Source organism: Diadema antillarum, unplaced genomic scaffold (assembly GCF_040938485.1).
Source record: "Diadema antillarum isolate AM-2024a unplaced genomic scaffold, OU_Dant_1.0 seq00000097_RagTag, whole genome shotgun sequence".
NCBI classification, from domain to species: Eukaryota; Metazoa; Echinodermata; class Echinoidea; order Diadematoida; family Diadematidae; genus Diadema; species Diadema antillarum.
The window spans coordinates 439,409-460,359 of NW_027271186.1; the positions used below are offsets into that span (position 1 = coordinate 439,409).

Consider the following 20,951-nt stretch of genomic DNA (forward strand, 5'->3'; position numbering starts at 1 on the left):
TGCAGACGTTTGGGAACTTACAGTGTACGGGCGATGGCTCTTTCTGCTTTTCAGCTCCACAGTATATTGGAATGTGTGAAGAAAAGAGAGAACGAGTAATTGAAAGTTTGCGAGAGAGGAGAGAGAAGTGGCACCGACTTCATAATAAGTCTCTCCCTCCCTCTTTGAGTTTGTCACGCGAACTGCCTCGCAGAAATTCAACCAGCCTTCCCGAGCTGCCAGCGGAAATTCGACCACCTGTCCGCATGCGAAGGGAACGAGAGACAGAAAAATAACGCTTCCTTCCGCCAATTATAGAGTCACTGTTCTGAAACCAAATCAAAGTCCGGTACCATCGACACAGACGGGGACGCACCAGAGGCGATGGAAATCAATTAACAGCCGCGAACATCTTTGCGAGTGTCCATGTAACGTAATCTGACGTTGGGGGCGTTGTGATTCTCATGTAGTATTCTCTCCCGTCTTACTCTCCTCTCATCTGTTTGGGACTCGGATCAGTAGGCAGAAAAGCTATGTTCCAGTCGGAATGAAATAATCATGGCCACAAATATCTGGGGCTTTAAACAGTCTCAAAACAGCCTCTGCATCAGTGCTTCAAAGAGAGAGACAGAGAGAGAGAGACAGAGAGACAGACAAATAAACGGACAGACAGACAGAGAGGGGGTGAGAGGAGGGAGGTGGAGGGAGAAAATAACATTTACAAAGAGGCGACAACGCAAAACCTCAAAGAAAGAAAAAAAAAAACTTCTCAGAGAACATCTCGAAGAGTTGCATTAAACGTGAAAATCTCCATAATAAAGAGAGAACTACACTGATTCCTCCTTGCCCATCCATCCCCACACCGTAAGTACAATATGAAGACAGCGGATAGGAGCATTTCGAAAGCGTCAGTGGTCCTTTCGTGTAAGGATGACCACTGGTACAAAGCATCAGATATATGATCGCACTATACGAGTGTATTCTTCATTACGACATTATTTACTTCATTATCACAGGTAATTGAGGAGGAGAAGGTCGATTTATACTACACAGGGTCCCGTCTCTGGTAGATGTCGACCTCGTCCCAATACAAAAGACGATCGCTCTACGATAACGGAGCGGGACCCAGGAGCGCAAAGGGGATATGCCACCTGTATCTTGCCCTTGTACTAAACGCTACGAACTACGTATTTCAAACCACGCAGGGAGGTGAGCTAACCTTCCTGATAATACTATACACGCGCAGAAATCATGGCGGTCGCCGTTACTTTCGCCTCCAATGGCTGACACAGCTTATAGCTGCAAGACAAAACCCTCGCTTCCGTTTGTCAGCTTCCGTGCAGCCTGAGAGGTAGAGAAGCCTGCTTCCCCTTTCCATGAATAACAGGACTGGGCCTCCTTCCTCGGCAATCAAAACATCCGTCTTGGAGTAATATCTGCACGGCTGTCTTGTTAGAAGCTCCACGAAGGGGAAACGTTCAATATCATTGCTTTGTAGAGGCACAGCCGGGGCAAAGGGCTCTGGAGGCAGTATTTCTCAAAGATTCTTCCTCAGGGATTTCTGTGACTGAAACAATGACATTGCTCAGATTCCATGTCGTCTATGTTTGCTCAATCCATTCGGTCTGCTGGTATATAGACGAAAGAAAGTGAAATATTATACTATACGCTTTTGTTGTGCGACATTAACTTGATATGACAACGAGACAATTTACGTTTATGAAGACGAGTCAAGCTAAAAGCACTCGTTTGGCGCTACATACACGCAATCTTCACTTGCCATATCTAATTTCTAGAAGAATTACAAGACTGAAAGCACTCTTTTGAGTTTATAGCCTCTACAGAGTTTTCATGTAACTACTCAAATTTCTTTCCAGCAAGTTACTGCGGGTTATAGGCCTACGATACTGGGTGGAAAGCTGCATGCTGCAATGAAGTTGTACATAACGTTATCTTTGAAGATCATAACTCTCTTTGGCAAGTCCTATGATTCTTTCCTATCCTATCCACTGGGATCTTCCATGGATATTACTAAGATAGGCGTATACATCCTAATGCTGCATTGTCCTTACTGTACTGTTTTCACTCATCCTGCAGATACACACTCACAGTAGATTTTGTCAGGTGTATTGTGCTTTATTATTTTGACTCAGGTATTTTCATTTCATTTTTAACTTCAATTCGAGACCGCATTACGTATATCAGAACGGTGCTTACACTATAAACTACAAATTAAGGATCTATTGGTAAGATTTATAACAGTTCAGACATTTCCATCCACCCCGTTTTTATTTTCATGTGAAAATATTCTGGTTGTCTCCTTAAAGGGAAGGTTCACTCCCTGCTCAAGTTTGCTCAGATACAATAGCAAGGTTTAGGTGAACAGTGAAAGTTTCAGTCGAAATGTGGCATGAGAATTTGTTTGAATTTTTACGTCTGGGGAACAACAGTGAGTCTGGTGATAACAATGCAAGGAGAGTGTTGGTGCTATAGAAATTATCAACATCGCGACACAACTTTCAGATATAGGTTTGTGCATACACAAAGGTACATGTATAGATTATAATAAACTTTGACGGGCAATTTAAGCAACCATAACACCTCCCTCTAAATAACATTACTGTCCCGTGACACAAACTTTACGATTTGATTCCCCTTCAAAAATGCTTGATTTACCTTAAATGTCGCAATGGTGAGTGGCATGCATTTACTATTAGGCATTATTCTTCCAGTATGTATCCGATTATAATATACAGTAAATCTTGAAAATGTGAGACGACAGTTTCACATGATTGGCAAGAAACTGAAATGACATATTTGAAATTTTGAAGGCACAACCCTCAAAAAAGTAATGTGTTGAGTAGTTATATACGTTCCTTTAACCAAGTTTCGTTTGATTACCCCTCGACCTTTGAACCCCACGGCCCACAATACTGGACGGATTTTTTTCCCCGATATATTCACGCGAGGAGACTTTACATGGAGGATTTCTTTTAGTTTCAACAGTTACCACACGCAGGGTTTGTTTGTTTGTTTGTTTGGTTGGTTGGTTGGTTGGTTGGTTTTTTGTGTTAACTGTTTTTCAGTTTCATTGATTTCGTGTAAATGTCTGTGTGTGTGGTTTTTTTTTCGGGGGGGGGGGGGTTGCGCATGTATGTTTGTTTGGCGGTCGTCGAGGAATCAGGCAGGCGCTGAATTTTAAAATCAAGGCATTCGCTTCCCATGAAAGAAACATGAGCACTGGGCCTCTGTTCAGGCTTGATAAACGGAACAAGGATTTCTCTCTCCCACCCCCCCCCCCCTCTTTCCTCTCGCGTCACCACTCTTCTATTCCGTTCTCTTCTCTTTGCTCTCCCTTTCTCTTTCTCTCTCACCGAGACCATCGCACGCGGTACAGTACAAGTTAACATTTTCCTTCCATCAGGGATGAACACGCGCCGTCTGCTCAAAAACAGAAAGTGTCAGGGCGCGGGGCCATCAACGCCAGTAAAGGGAGCGGAAGGACTAAAAGGCGTTAAAAAAAAATGAATGTGCGATAAATCCCCGAAGTTAGTTTTCACTGGTCCAAAGGTACAGGTGAGCGAGATTCAAGGAGGACGAGCGGCGGGAGGAGAGGGAGGGAGGGTATTTACCAATCACCATCATTGAGTCTCGAGTGCCTCATTGACCTTGAGCATAACGGACTTGGCATCCACGGCAATGACGTAGACATCATTATAACTGGATTCGGATAAACAGCGACGTAATTATCAACCATCGTGGGTATACTGGTTGTCCTACAAAAGCATGATAGCATGATCTCGTCTGTGGAAACTAAATTCTTATCCAGTTGTAGCAACCCACGTGATTTCCTTCAACGCGAGAGAAAGTATACACAAAGAGAAGAAACCATTCTGTATCAGAATACCAGACAATTTTAAAGGTTTCATAGTGAGGAAAAGCAGAAATTCTGATTTTGAAATTTTGTGTGAAGTGATCAAATTGTCCTTAAGGTAAATCACAAGTAAATCAGTGCTGTTTGTTGCAAATAGTATTTCACAAGACTGATTTTTTTTTTTTTAGTCGAACATATTTATCACATAATTATATACATATACATCAAATGGGATTTCTGTTGGTACTACATACTCTGAAATTGGTGTCGAAAAGAGGGCGCCCTTATAAGACAAAATTCGTTTTAATGGTCAAAACTAAATAGGATATGCCGGAAATAATTAATGACAAATTGCAATCCTAGATTAATGGCCATGTAACATGACACGGCGAGTACATTTGAAATCAGTGTTATGAGGAGGGCACCCTTGTAAAACAAATTCGTTTTTACAATGTATGGTCAAAACTAATCAGGGTATGCCGGAAATAATAACGCCATTTATAATCCAGACTAAATGACCATGCTAAACGGCAAGTGCGTTTGAGACAGATAAAAACAGATCATTACGACCCATATCCTCACAGGTATTTTGCACTCACACACACAAACACCATAACACACACAAACGAACACGCAAACATTTATACTATACATTTAACCTAATGTATCATATAATAATATACAGTATGTATATAATTTGTATTCTAATGTACTGATATACACAACAGGACAGACAGACAGACGATAACAAAATTCTTATTTAAACACTTTACAAACGTGTCACGCCATAGTTTGTTCCCAGGTTCAGGAGTTATACTGGCGAGGAAATCTACATAGTCCGGCAAACATTCATCTCACAAATTTCACATGTTAATCATCAAACAAACTGCCCTCGAATAAACAATTTACGGCGTGAATTCTATTAGCGATATCTGAAAATTGTATAAAGACGGTGTTTCATGATGTTATAGATGATAGGATGGTAATGCTACTAAGAGAAGATGACGAAGATGGTGTTTTCGTTAAGTTACTGACAATAATATGACGAAATGATTTCTCAAAATAGCGTGCGCTGAAACGGAAGGATATCATCACTTTCTTCGCCCCATCGAGATACTCACACGTTCACGTCAATACTTTTACCCTCCGGCACCGTGCGGAATAAGCAACCAAGATGTCTCTCAGCCAGTGACGACAGTATACATGGCCTTGCGCTTCAAGGAAGTGCAAGGCTCGATATGCGAGCCCCAGTTATACAACCAAAAGGGTAAACACACTCGATACTTTGCCAAGACCATCTCGAACACATGGATGAGCGCCGTTTGTTTCCACTATAAATTTACGACGCGCGTTCGATGTAAGACAATCCGTGCTCCCAAGTGTAGCGAGTGCTCTTTTCGGGTTCTTTACATCATCACAGACTCTAACTAGTACGGCATTTGATGTCAAGAGCAATTGAGGACGGGTCTCCCCTTCCCTCCTCTCTCCACCTTCCTTTCTATCTAACACACACACACACACACACACACACACACACACACACACACACACACACGCACATGCGCACACACACACACACACACACACACACGCACACGCACACACACACGCACACACACACACACACGCACACACACACACTCCATCTCTCCCTTTCTCTCTTTCTGTTTCTATGTCTCTTTCTTCAATGTGATCATGCTATTGATGTCTCATTCAAGATTTTTCTAAGATATAAATTTTCGCTCCTCTCTCACTTTCTCATATTATACCTCCCTCAGTCCTGTTGCCGTTTCTTCTCATCCAGTGCGTGCTCATAATTGTGTCTTTCTTTTCTCTCTTCCTCATCCACACAAGTCATGCAAACACACAACCACAACATCCATAAAACTCTATCTTTTGCTCATGTCACCACTAAGTGTGTCATGTGCAAATACTTTGTTAGCATGAGAGTCACGCACCTTCTTCATCAGTATCCGCGATTTATGTGGTACTGTGGTTCAACTTTCGCGACATACGAAAAACATCTCCACTAGTGACAGTATTCCCATTTGATGTCGGCGCCAGGGTGATTTCGAGTGGGTGGACGGGAAAAGGCGCCTAGATCGTGTCGATGAAAGTAAACGAATTAACAGTGAAGCGGAATACAAAGAAATGTTCTTTTCTTGTGCTTAAAAGTAAAAAAAAAAAAAAAAATAGAACCGTGAGTGTTTGTGAAGAAATGAGCGCTATCGACTGCCCGTCTCATGCCCTGCCAAAACAAAACACGTACAAGATGTAAACTGATGTATAACAATCGTGTACAGAGATTCTGAATGTGGTTGTTTCATTTCAAACTGAAACACTACTCCATGGTCATATTAGTACCTCTAGCTGTTTACTTGGTATAGTTACCAATCGCCGTGAAAACACGTCAAACTTAAAAAGTGAAAAAAAAAACTTTTTCATCTTCCATTCAAGTTTGATAAATGTTTTGCCAGTCTTGCTTGAGTTTACTCTGTGCGTTAATATCAACATGAACATGGAGTAGAATATATTGCATTCTAAGATGTGATGCCTTACTGTGTGTGACATGAAGAAAAAAAAACGTTTCTTCCAAGTTTGATTTACGCGAGTCTCGGTGACTATGAAAACTATCTAGGCAGAGTATATACAGAGGCAGAGTATAAACAGCTATTCTCTCTCAATCTCCCCTCCCTCCCCCTCCCCCCCCCCCCCCTGCCCTCCCCTATTTTTCTCGTTTATCTGAAACTTTCCGACAAAGATTATGGAAGCTTTCGGAGAAAATCATGTCATGAACCATCCTTTCCCTAACGGGGTATATAAGAAGATTACGCCAAACATTAAAAGACGCTGTAGAGACGTTGTAGAATCGGTAAAACGGCAGCCAACCTTAAGTTAACAATTTCCTCGAAAGAATTGTTAAAGAGAGGGAGAGACAGACGGGGAGAGAGGGAGAGAGAAGAACGTGAAGCGGGAGAAGATGGATGAGTGGGCTCGTAAGTGAAGTATTCAAGATGACGAATAAACAGGAAGTGTGTCTTTTAGCCATGGTTCAATGGCAGCCGCTCGCCTCATTCAAGCATCCTCGCCCGGCCATTAGTCCGCCGTTCTGGGTGAATTGCGATCATTTCGATTTTCACGCACGAGCACGGGGTCGAGTATGGCTGGCGACAATCTCAAATTCCCCTTCCTCCTCCTCCTCCTCCTCTTCTAATGCCTCCTCCTCTTACCCCTCCTCGCACGCGCACAGTTCGCTGCCCTTACGCGCCGAGAGAGAAAAAATAGATATAAATACACTTTTTTTTTTTTACAAATACATTTTGCTCTCTTGACATCGAAGCTTGTGAGCATTCGTGTGCTTTTTCTTCAAGTGACTTCGATTTGTGTTTGTATTCAGAACAATATCATAATGACGCACATCAATGCATACATTACAATCACTGCAAGCATACTCTGACGAGAAGTAATGAAGAACATCTCACGTATAGACGATCGTCATCCATGTCAACAGTAACACCCACAAGGTTAGTGTTGACTGGCGTCACAAGCACTTACTATTAGAAACACGATTTACCCGTCAAAGATGACGCTGTATCGTTATTAGCTTATTCAAGACACTCTGCCTTGAATGATTTCCACCACAGATGCATAATAATGCATGACGAAACCGTGGAATGATACTGTTTCACCACGTCAAACAGCGATCATGCATGTGGCTCGTTGAAGCCATGAAGCTGACGGCATGACGAGTGAGAAGGTCAACATTTCCTACAGTGGAATTCACTCAGTGCTGACTTCAGTGTATCAGGTAGGGCCTATAATATTAAAGGACAAGTCCACCTTCATATACATGTGGATTGAGTGAATGCAGCAATATTAGTAGAACACATCGTTGAAAGTTTGGGGAAAATCGGACAATCCGTTCAAAAGGTATGAATTTTTAAAGTATCTGCGTAGTCACTGTTGGATGAGAAGACTACTATAGTGTATGATGTCATATGCGTACAACCATATAAAGAAAATAAAAAGAGAATTTCACAAAACTTTACTTTTTGAGTTAAGTGCACATTTCTTCGACTTGTTACTGACATATGTTAAGGGTAATATTATTCCCACTGCCTTCTGAAAGAGAGAAGTCAAGTGTTCTTTTGTTATGCGAGAAAAGTGAGAATATGTTGAATTTTCTTTATTCTTTCTTTATATCATTGTACTCATGTGACATCACAAGCTATAGTAGTCTTCTCATCCAGCCTTGAGTGAGCAGAAACTTCAAAAATTCATAACTTTTGAACGGATTGTCCGATTTTCCTCAAACTCTCAATGATGTGCTCTACTAATATTGCTGCATTCACTCAACCCACATATCTATGAAGGTGAACTTGTCCTTTAAGTAAATGCAATGGTAGGATTTCTATTAAAATCGGATACCAAAATGAAGTAAGTTTTGGGATTTTTGAAGCTTCACCATTTTTTATTGAACAGCACAATAAATTGGTCAAAGTCACATGATATGCAAATTATATAAGTGGTGATGCCATCGTAAACAAAAATGTTCCAATGACCAGCACACAAATCTTTCCTAAATTTCCTGTTAGGGTGAAACTAAGTCGATTTACTTTTACCCTTCGAATGATATGGAATTGTAACCAACAGCAGTGATGCTATAATTTCTAAATTAACGTATCGATTTTTCCCTTCAAACTCATGTTATATTTATGAGGCAATAACATCATTGCCTCAAATATTATTTCATTAACTAACGTTAACTTGATGGAGTGGATGTATTCATGGGCGTCACCAGGGGGGGGGGGGGGGGGGGGGTGCGTTGGGTGCGAACGCACCCCCCTTCAGACCCTTAAAAAAAAAAAAAAAAAAAAAAAAAAAAAAAAAAAAAAAAAACCTTCAGTCTGCGAGCGACCTCAACGCCGGACACTAAATGATTATTATCTTTTAGCTATTTTTTTATTTTTTTTTTGCATCGGGGACAAAAACAACAACAACAACAACAACAAAATCGTGGGCAAAAGCAATTCGCACCCCTGGTTCTGGCAGCACTGATTTTATACATAATTATCTACTAGTACAAGTGTATTCTATACAGTGTTGACTATATACATAGATTTTGGACATCCTTCCCATACTTGGTCACTTCAAAATTTTCAAGCTCGCTCGCTGGCATTTAGTCGTAATGCCATTCTCCTGAAGTTGCTGCCAGTAATTGCCGGCAGTTCCACCCGGTGCGCCCCCCCCCCCCCCTTACTGCAAAAATATAGCTACAAACGGCAGTTTTGGGACTGTAAAATGTCACAATTTTCAAGCTCGCGCGCTCCGCTCGCTCGCATTTAATTGTTATGCCTTTCTCTTGATGTTGCTGCCAGTAATTGCCGGCAGTTGCGCCCGGTGCGCCCTCCCCCCCCCCCCCCCCCTCTATTTCCAAAGCAAAAAAATATATAGCTCCAAATGGTAGTTTTTTTACTGTAAAAGATGAAATCCTAGCTACGCCGATGCCTTTTCCCAGCTTGGTTTCCCTCAATAACAGTAAAAGTCTATATAGGGACTGAGAGCTTACTATATTCCAAATGTCTGTCCCCCCCCCCCCCCAAAAAAAAAAAAAAAAAAAAAAATCTCGTTACATTAGGGTCAAAACGCACCCCCCTCGAAAAAAAGCTGGTGACGCCCCTGTGTATACTGAACTGATCTTCCCGAGATGATGCGATAGAGTCCCCTCCCCAAAAACAACAACTACGAAAAGACCCCACAAAACACAAAACAAAAGACCAGGGGCCCGTTTCATAAAACTTGTCATCAGTGACAAGTTGTCATGGATGTGACAAGCTACTGAAATCCTTGCATCTGATTGGCTGAGAGAAAATTTGTCATAGAAATGTGGCAGTTGTCACTGATAACAAGTTTTATGAAACGGGCCCCTGATATAATGGCAATTGGTTTGCCTTCGCCACAGCGCATGGCTCTAGGTATAGAGTACGTCTCGACAATGGCAAAAGTAACCCCCATGACCCCAAACTTTCCCCATGCAGAGAATCTTTATCTATAATATACGTTTACACATTTTCAAGAAAATACATGTATCTTCAGGCATTGCATGGATATGAGGGAAATCAATAGTGTTGTGAAAATGTAAGAATTTGTCCTTGACCTTTGACCTTGCGCATGTGCGCCCAAAAGTTAATAGGCTCAGCTTCTTCCACTCATGCATACAATTTAATTTCATTTGTGGGCCTCAATCAGTCCTTTAAGTTACGCTGTTGACGGAAGGATGGGCGGACAACACGAAAACAATGCCTCCGGCGACACATTGTGACGGAGGCATAAAATCACTATCACTTAAAATGTAGGATCCTCCAGAAACACTTAAGTTAACGTGACTTTTCTAGACATGTGGACGATACAATCGGTGGTCATGACACAACATTAGTAGAAACATTTAAGGCCTTCCCCTGCCTTCATCTTCCTCCGCCGGGCCCACCACGAACCGACCTCATTTCATTCTGTACAACACCATTTCCAATGCTTCTATTCTGTGGTCATCCATTGTGTTTGTTCTTTTGCCCAGTTGAGTCTGTTTTGCTTCGCAAAACCATAATGCGCTCTGACATTTTCCCCCTGCTTTCGCGGTCAAACACCGAAGCAAAACAACTATACTACATCAGATTCTTACAGCGAGGCAAAACAACTATTACATCAGCTTCTTCGCTCTCTGTTGTTGCCCCTCTCCGCCCTCTCTTTTCTAACAAGAGTCAGTGTTTACAGGGGGACCAGCTAAGCGTTAGCCTGAAAAGAAAGAGTAAAATTTACGAGCACATAACAGTGAAACTTTGATCAGAATCGGATTAAAAGTAAGGAATTTATGAAATTTTAAAGAATGACTACTTCTTTATGCAGACTAGTTCTCAAACAGTTGATATGAATGATGCAAAACAGCGAAATTTCACAATTTCATAACTGCTCTAATTTTCACCCCATCTCGATCATACTTTCACTGTTGCGATTGTAAAATTACTATATCATTTCCCAATTCCAACTAACGTTTTAATTGGTCCGTAATTCCCCTTGAACATGTTGAATATGATTTTACTAGAGGTGTATGCGATATTACTTCCTAGTGTCACGCTCTGTACATTGTGCAGAGTGAGTGGGCCGAATGCATAAAACAAGCAATTGCTTGTAAGCAATTGCTTTAAGCAAAAGCACAAGCTCTTCTAGCAAAAGGTCTAGCTCAATTGCTTGAATCCATATGCATAACCTTTCGCTTGTGCCCATACCTTTTGCTTGTCCCGCACAAGCAATTGCTTGCGTTTTTAACAAAAGGAACGTCACGCCTGTGCGAACACAAGAACAAAGGCGAGTGTGACAGCATGTATTTGAAAGGGTGTGTGTGTGGGAAACATTTCCTGACATAGCAATAGAGCTATGAAATGGCACTCATAAATGCACACACAGACGCACACACACACACATCTATACACACACACGTACTGGCTGATTCCCATCACTGCTTATAGAGATACTAGTAGCCCGGATCTACCAGATCTCACGTGGAGAGAGGTCTCCTTGATCTCCCCCGAAGTCAGACATGGTATACCTGTTTTTCATCACATTTTGCGTGCTGACCACTGGACATTCCCGTTGTTGAAATGAAAAAGTTTCTAACACCGCTAAAGAGTAATTTCTTGTAGATTTATAACACTCCTCCACAAGTGTGGTCTTTCTTGTATGAATTTGAAAATGATACTTAAAAGGGAACGTCCAAGTTAAGCAAAAGCTCAAGTTCATTTTACAGAGCTTGGAAAATCGTAAACAATTACCAGCAAGAACAAGCAAAAGGTATGTTTTATGCATACATTTTTAAGCAAACGCTTGGTCTCTAAGCAATTGCTTGCGGGCAGCAAGCAATTGCTTGTTCTTGCCAGCAAAAGCTTCTGCTCGCAAGCAATTGCTTGTTTTTATGCATACGGATTCGAGTAAAAGGCTAGCACAAGCAATTGCTAGCGTTTATGCATTCGGCCCAGTGTGTGTGTCTGAATGTGTGCGTGTGTGCGCGCGTATATCAAACATCGGTTCCAGGTTTGGCAATATACACCGTCTATATTTTCTTACTATGTACAACAATGTCTTCATATCACTGTCTTTGCTGGAGTCGTCACACGAAAAAAAATCATTCCATTATTCAAAACGATATACGCTGCGGTTTGACTTCCGGTGGGTACTGCTTTCCAACAGGGCAAAGGCAAGAAACATTCTGTGGAACGTTAGTGTCTAATTAAAGTCGTAACGAGTACGCTCTCGTCAATACACGGAGACTGACGCTTCACCTTACGATGGGAAGGACACGAGACGAAATGATAGAGATCATTCATTTCCTGTCGTGCATGCTGGCATTTCGGTTGTATTGAGGCAAACACATCTATGTGTGACAACATCTAATAATCAGTCTCACTTACCTGATCTAATTCAGGACTGTCAACATTCACGCGTCAAAACATCAGGGCGGTGTGAGGACCATTCTGGGAGGTACTACTGGTGGGCTATTAATGCATCACAACATGTAAAAGTGATGCTGTTATGGTGATAAGCACAATCAGGGTATGCAATCATGACTTTCTCACTTTAAAAAATTGTAACTTCTAAAAGAATGCACCAACTGACTTAAAAATTCACATGCAGCATGCTAAGACATCAGTAATCACATGTGGTAAGACAATAGCTAATTTCTTCTCATTTACTGTTAATTATTAAAGATTAATTACCAAAAAGTCCCCCAAAACCCACGTAATGCGTCAAAAAAAGCGTTTTACAACTTATGTAAAATCAAGATTTGAGGTCCATATTTTAAGTCTACCCCTATGTGTTTGGTATCAAATTAATGGATTTTTTCCTGGCATTGCTTGCATGCAATAAAAAAACAGTGGTTCTTTCAGCTGGAGAAAGTTATAAGGTCTGAAGTCCCATCCTGGTAGGAGTGTAATGCTGGCTTATTTTTGTGACATTGTAACCTTTTAACCCATGCTGTACAGCTATACATGGAGAAACAGCTTATTTTTCTGCTTTTCCTGAAAGTACTGAAGACACGCTACAATATGGTGCGCTGTTTGCCAATAAATGTTCAGCCAGTTTTGAGTTTTGAGCCATTTTCAAATGCTGAGTAAAATAAGTGCAGCCGTTTTTCAGTATTTTCAGAGAGGTATATCCTAATTTGACTACTTTAAAGAATCTTTTCCCCTTATTGAATATCCTTGTTTTTTCAACCATGAATTGTACATATGTGGAAATCTATTGTGTGAAAATTTTAGCAAATTTGAGCAATAGGAACTTATTTCTTTATATTTTTACAAATTGCTGAGCATAAAAAAGTGCGATACACGCCCATGTTATACTGCATGAAGGTCATATGATAAGTGTTCAGTGTTCATATTTCAATGCTTGTTGAATTTCTAAAGATATCATAAGCAAAAACATAGTATTTTGGCTTAATATGTCATTGTTTGAGTGTCACAGCTTGGATATCAACTCAAGTCATCATAAATCTCACATTCATTCTTCTATCTGTGTTTACAAATATGAGAATTGATCCAAACACTGTGCGCACATTCAAGGTCAAACTGTACAGATAATTTTTTGATGAAAAATATCATATCTTTCAAAGTACCAGCCCTAATTTCATAAAAATTTGTAATAATGGCCACTATATGTCTGTTACCTATTCCTGAAAGTTTCGCCTCTTCACTCTTTGGCAAAAGTGAAATATGATAAAATATGTAAAAGTGGTTTTATTTGAATTCAAAATAATGCCCACAAAATTGATCATCCATTTCGAGAAGTGAAAATATGAAATTCATTCATATTTTGTGATATGTCATGGCTATGTGCTGGTGGTGAATGAAAGGGATATTTATCAGGAATATCTAACAGCAATATCAGATGAAAAAAAATTCTCCTGTTTTTTAATGAATTTTTCCAATATATTAGTCATTTCAATGTAATTCGACACCCCTAATTTAAATGCTAATTTATGCGCAGTTTAATGCAAAATTTTGACTCTTTCTTTACATGAAATGAAAATTTGAACACTCAGCTACAACAAACAACAAAAAAAGCATTTTCACCAAGTTTTTTCATTTTTGCCCTGTTACACAATTGCATACCCTGATTGTGCTATTGACCTTATATCTTCTCTCAGTGCTCTGAAGGGAAGTTTGCGGATCCTCCCACAACATTGGAAAGACTTGGCGGCTTCGACAATTTCGTTCAATTAGAAAGACGCCACCTACAACAACAGATCCGCGGAGCTAGCGCTCACCTGCATCAGCAGCGCGCTTTGCCTTACATTGCACTCCATCTGAGGGAAAACATTTCAAAAATAGCTGTATAGATTATAGGCTCCATTGGCAACCTGCTCCTAGTTTTGGGGTTTTTGGACCCGCTCTATAGGGGCACACCACCATCATTAGTACAAATTACGGCCCCTTTCCCTATTCTGCAAAGTTGGGTCGAATTACAACCACCAGTTTAATAGTTAACGAAAGTGTGAAGAATTTTACGTACGAAGTGAGCTATTCCGCTCAGAAGAGCTAAAAAGATCGTGAATATTCATCTAATTATGAAGCTGACAGTGAATTACATTAACCTTTTTTTTTTTTCTTCACTGTATTGCATATATTATTATCTTCATTAACTCTGTTCAACAGTTGCTTAGCCCGCTTGCCTCTTTCACACCCTGTTGGTAACCAGTAATCATGATAGTCACGCACATGCGCAGACAAATTTGTTTACAATGTCACGTTGTGCTCTCTCTCGTCACTGCAATTGGTATCAAGCCATTTTGATTCGCGCTAGAAATCGATGCGAGGCGAAAAGCAATCAATCAACCAAAATTGAGATTCGGGGGAGGAAGTGGTAGACGAGGAATGGTAAGATTCTCGTTGCCATAACAACGTATTTAGTCCTCTATATCGATGCAAATTTTATTCTGTGGTGTGGACGACTACCACGAGGAACTGACTTGAAGTGACAATGGCAGCAAACCATGCACCGCATCTAATTATTGAAGGTATGAACAGCTCGTGACACTATGATGATATCGGGAGATTATAGTAATACAAATGTAGAATGCTGTGCATGATAAATGATTATCACTACAAGTTGATTACTTGTGTATATGGGAAATCGGAAAATGCATGCTTTGTCCAACAAAATCATAAAATAGATAAATAAATAACGAAACTACATTAGCTCGTATTCGATTTGAAACATTGCTCTTAACTCAGTTATTTCAATCACAAGCACGTCAAAGATAACAAAACATTCCAAAGTGACGTATACTAATTCAGTGTAATCTCAATGTCTCTGGTATTACAACTGTTGTAAGATAAAATATTTTTGCTATTCTTTTACATCACCCACCTACATTCAACTATATGAGTGCACCATTCTGTTACACTGGTGGTTTGTCTCTGGAGCAATCCAAGCACCTCTTCAATCCTCACTTTTTAACGTGTCAGCTGCATAGAGCGGTTTGTTTCACGGCTTTACATTACACGTATAAACAAGCTGTCTTTATCTTCCCATCCTCCTCCATCATAGCATCCGTTTAACTGCGCCTGATTTTTGAGACCTTTATGTCCCAGAGGTCTGATACTCATGTGACGCTCTCCAAACTCGTGTGCTTGTGTTATTATTCTCTCTTTATATGATAATCATAAATGGCAGTGACCCACAACTCGGATTTCACGGTGATAATGGACCTAAAAGATAATTTGTCGGATTTGTCGGAGGGTGGAGGAGGTCCATCACATAAATTGCGGCTGGTCTTCATGTGAAAGGTCATGAAGATAAACAGGGACACCCATATCTCCAAAAATATGCCATCGATCCATTTCAAGTCTACGCAATACCAGAATAAAAAAATGGAAGCCACTGACTTAAGAAGTTAAAACGCTTTTTTCCCCTGTGAAAGAAAACCTTTCAGTAATTTTTTGTCACATGATCACTGTTCATCATGGGAATTGTTTTATACGCTTTCCATGACAGTATCGGTGTAGAATGTCTGAAATATCTTCCTCAGCTTGAGGTGTGGCGTCACCTCTTGCGAATATTATTCCGCGAGCGCATACTATAAATCATATTCTCTACTCTACGGAGAGCGAATATCACCGAAATTAAAAGCCCACCATTGAGCTACCAGTTATGTGTCTCTTTAGCACACAATATGTTCCGGCGGTTAAAAAAGAAAGAATCCAAATTGTCCTGTACATTTCCATTTCTAAGTCATGGTACCATTTTTTTTTTTTTTTTTTTTGATTTCGTTTCAATCTGCATTTTCAGCTCAATTACAATATCAGGCATGCAGACCTTGTGAACAGCATTGCAAAATTCTGAGGCCTAAAGTGAGTCATCTTATATGAAAAACAGGATTTTTCACCATTTCTGCAATAGACAGCTAGACATTATTGTGTATGTAATAAAATTTGCGAAAACAGCATTTTACATTAAAAACACAAAATATTCGAAAACGTCACAATTGGCGTCTCGACAATATCTCTATATCATTTTCGACATCCCGCATATTATACATTTTCGGATGAAAAAAAAAAATTCAGCCTTTTTAAGGGAAAAATGACACACAAAGCACACAAGCAAATCAAGAGAAAATCAGCGTCTCACGAATATCCAAAGCAATACAGCGTACCACGGGCGAGAGACCACTAATAGCTTAGCGCAATATCCACGCAGCATTTTCATCTAACCTAGTAAAACGTGACGTGGACAAACCACGAACACGAATGGATTTTATCTCAATTTCGAGAGATGGAGTAGCTGCGCATCATAGTTTGAAAGACGTTTTTACTGACATGAAATGTCATCGATCAATGGCACTCTCTAGAAATTTACAGTGAGAGGGAAAATCGAACATCGGTAAAGAAAACCACAAAACTGAACGCAACCGTAGAGATAAAACCATGACGGTTACCAGTAAGAGCTTGTTGCTGCTGCTGTTGTTAGTTAATAAAAAAAAAAAAAAAATGGGGGTTGCATAAAAACCATCCAAAGATAAAGGCTCATCGTGTTCGCAGTCGGTGGGGAAATGACAAGTAACATGATCAATAAGAACAAGAAAAAAACAATGCAGATTAGGTATATATACGACATACTACACAAACGCCACGTTTGAGAAGCACATGCAGTGGCATAAACTAGGATGCTTGATGTATTTTATATCTTGGCATAGTCGTTTTTCTTGTTTGATTTTTCGAAGTCAGAACCAAGACGAACAATTACGATGGCCCGGGGGAGGGGGCATGAAATTTGCGTTGACCTATATTGCATCATAGCAGACACCAAAATGATATATGTAGTCAACAGGAAGAAGCAGGGCTAGACTCTCTCCCAAGGCATATTGTATGGGTCTACATGGGTGATTCCTTTTCTCAATGTCGGACAGCGGAAGACCTGATCCCCTCAGGTCATGTGATTCACACACATGGACTAGCCGAGGTTGACGGAAAGCTCTTCAACCCGTTTAGGACGAGTCCTGAGCAGGCATACTTGGGCAGGTGTATATATTATGAGAAATGCGTGTTGTAGCAAAATCAGCCAGTCCTCGGTGGGTTAAAGTGCTGTTGTGCACCATGTCTAGATTTACTTTAATGTCCAGAGTAAAGACAATGATCGCAGCTTAATCACACTCGGACTTTGAATAAGAAAGTTGTGTGATGTTGAAGAGTCACAAGTTCCTATTGAACAGGTGATTTTGGCAGCATCCACATAATCGTGGGGGCGCTGTGGCATAGTATAATAGAAGGCTCTGGTGCATAAGACTCCCGACTCCCAAACGGAGGACCCGAGTTCGATTCCCGCCCGGTGCTTACGTCCTTGGACAAGACGTTTTTACCCAAAATGCCCCACTAGACCCAGGTGTGTGTAAATGGGTACCTGGAAACGCTAGGGTAATAATAATGGCAAAGCCCTCTGGTAGAACAGTGGCAACACTGCAGAGGCTAAAACACCTTATAAAGAACACTTTATAATGAAAATTAGTGTAGGCGTTATGATGACGAAATGAAGTCTCTATATACTTTCACACTTGTCTGTTTGTAAGAAATGTCATAAAAATAATGCTTCGGCCGAAAATTTAGCACGAACCCTTTTCTCCAGAAGTCACTGTCGCCTACGCTATTGCAACAGGATAAGATATGTTGCAAAGAATAGGTTTTCTTCTCGCTTTTCATTATCAACAAAGAAAGAAAAAAAATGAAAAAGAAGTAATATACATTTCAAGAAGGTTTGTGTGGAAGTGAATGCATGCGGAGACCTCATCCAGTCTGATATGTATCTGGTCACTACTAAACATTTTCATTGTTTTAAGGCTGATTTTAATAACTTAAAACACACACACACACACACACACACACACACACACACAACAACAACAACAACAACAACAACAACATTACTTTTTATTTCTATACTCTACCTCAATTGAAAAAAATGTTGTATTCCTCTTTATACTGCAACTTCCAAAGTCGATTCAGGTGTCTCCATAGTACCATCCTTGATGAATCCATGAAATCGCATGGAAAAGAAACAAACAATAACACGAAACTCTGCACAATTTGTCGTATGCCTGCCTCCGATCGTTTGAGGGCAAGTGGACACTGTTGCAACGGAGGTGAAATTTGAGAAAAAAAAAATCAGCGAGGACTCTCCTCGGAACGTAACATAATTCTAACGAAAGAGACGTAGAACTGCATATGAGTGGATGTTTAGAGAGAGGGATATACAAAGAGAGGTACGAGATAGAGAGAGAGGGAAAGCGGAGACAGAAGGGGGAGAAGATTTTGAGAGAGGGGAGGGAGATTGGAAGAGGACGGAGGAATGACACACTAAATTACGAAATACGGGAATCTCGGATTCCCGTTTTATCATCTGCAGCGAGAGCATTTTATCTCCTGCCTCCAAACCCTGGCTCGCATCCTGCACCGTATATACATGAAAGCACTCCTTGGATTTCCACCGGTTCCGCAAACAAACCGATGTCAGCAACGAAATAGACGTGACTAAAAATAAGTTTCGGGTTTCTCCAACGCGTTCGCTCTCTGTATCTATCTCTCCCTCTATCTCTGTGTATATGTATATATTTATCTCTTTTGTTATTTCCTTCGTGAGTACAACAAACACATCCGTCGGCGCTGTCTCGATGATGTGACACGGTGCTGAAATCCACTGCATGGCGGTCGGGACGTCCCCTCCCCCCCCCCCCCCCCCCCTCCTCTCTCTCTCTCTATAAAGAGAGGAGTCTTTTTAACATTCATGTCAACAGATGGGGACGAGTTGTATCATATTGTCCTGTGGTTCTCCGCTTTCCGAGCTCTGGCAGGACAAGGCGAAATGTGATCGAGCATGATGAGACGACAGCCTTATGTATACTGACGTCGTCATCGAAAAGGAAGGACAACAAAAACGTGTGAAAAGTGCTTACAGTCTTGTCCTCGGACGCAGTATGGAGAACCCTCTCTATCTCTGCGTTAAAGGGATGGTACAGATTTGGTTTAGATGGGGCTGCAGCTTTCCAATTTTTGTGTGTGTGTGTGTGTTTGTGAGACAATGAGAAACCTCTTATTAAATATGAAATATTATGTGATTCTTAGAGGAATTCACAGTTTATTTGATGAAAATTTGTCTTGAAATGGCTGAGATACCCTAAAAAAGCGATTAAAATTTGACAATCCATGACTTTTATTAGGATCTCTTTGTTTTATCTTGTTTATGGATATCTCTGTCATTTCATAACCAATTTTATCAATTAACTTTCATTTCCACTTAGAAATGTATGCTCTTGAACATTTCATAGAGTGGTTTCCAAATACAGTATCTCGCAAAACGTTAAAAGCTGAATCCTCACCTAAACCAATACTATAAACCAAGCATGTGAGAGGCCACTTCAAGCTGTAATTCTCGTACTGTCTTTTCTCTTGTTGGTTTTGTTGTAGTTATTGTTGTTGGTGGTGTTGGTGTTATTGCTTTTATATATCTTCCCATGATAATTCGATACACGATGTGCATCGCAAGAGTTTAAAAAAAAAATCCTTGATGTAAATGCGACGTATGTGTAACCCACTCCACCCTATAAATGAAACGTCAAGGCAAATAACATGCAAATTATACGCAATCTAATGACTATCATTCAACAAGCTATTTGCTCATTAATTCCCCCCCCCCCCCCCTTTGAAATCACATTACATCGTTCGTCTACGTTTACGTCGAACTGATGGGCGACAGAGTATTCTTCCCAATGTTACATTCTCCCTCTCCGCGTCCCGTAAAACGGTTCTTCGGGGAACAATTAGTGAGAAATTACGCTAATTATGCTCAGCCAACACGGCAGTGCAATTCAATGACAAACGTGTAAACTCTGCCCCAAGCAATAAATGAGGTTCGTAAAGGGGAAACAATCTGCGACCCAATATTGTTCTGCGGATGGAGACTTGTATACTTCGCTGTATTCTTACAGGCACTCAATTTACCGTATTCATTCGGCTTTATTTATCTCTATGATTATTATGATCATTATTACTTATTTTATTTATTCATTTATTTGTTGTTGTTGTTGTTGTTGCGAAGTTGTCTGGTTAGTTTACCCAAGTATAACCGGCGCTATCTCAAGATAGTGCCATCAACTTGCTTCCGCATTGTGAAATGAATCGTCGTTTGTACCTTCCTTCAGCACGCATTTAACCGATGGGCTCAATGTGGGTTGTGACTTGGGCTTTTGTGAGGACATATTAGGTAAAAAATCCGGAATGATTGTCTGAGTGCTTATTGACCCGGGGTCAAGGCGTTCTTTCCAGGTATATCATTGACGCATGCGTAGAGATTCAATGTGGCGTCTTTCTTTAGCGGGCTAGAACCATGCAGGGCTGCCATAACTTCCTCATCAAACTCAAAGATTCCACAGAGTGGTCAAGGAGATCCTTGTGCATTTATACGTGCATCTCAATCAGTAAAAATATTCGCCAAATTAGGGAAACTTTTACATTCTCTTGCCAGGACACGATAAAAATTAAATGCTGAAGTTTTTCTC

General features: G+C 40.6%; 1 protein-coding gene across 3 annotated transcripts in view; it reads right to left on the reverse strand.

The window, feature by feature from the left end:
• Positions 1–20,951, reverse strand: part of LOC139726694 (carbohydrate sulfotransferase 11-like) — a 74,017-nt gene that overhangs the window by 15,188 nt on the left and 37,878 nt on the right. Inside the window, exon 1 of one of the 3 annotated variants that reach the window (XM_071637680.1) lies at positions 3,612–3,831. The exons of the other annotated variants lie outside the window; for them this stretch is intronic. The gene's annotated coding sequence lies outside the window, so the exon portion shown is untranslated. Of the gene's footprint in view, positions 1–3,611; positions 3,832–20,951 lie in introns of those variants that run through there. 3 annotated transcript variants of the gene reach the window in all.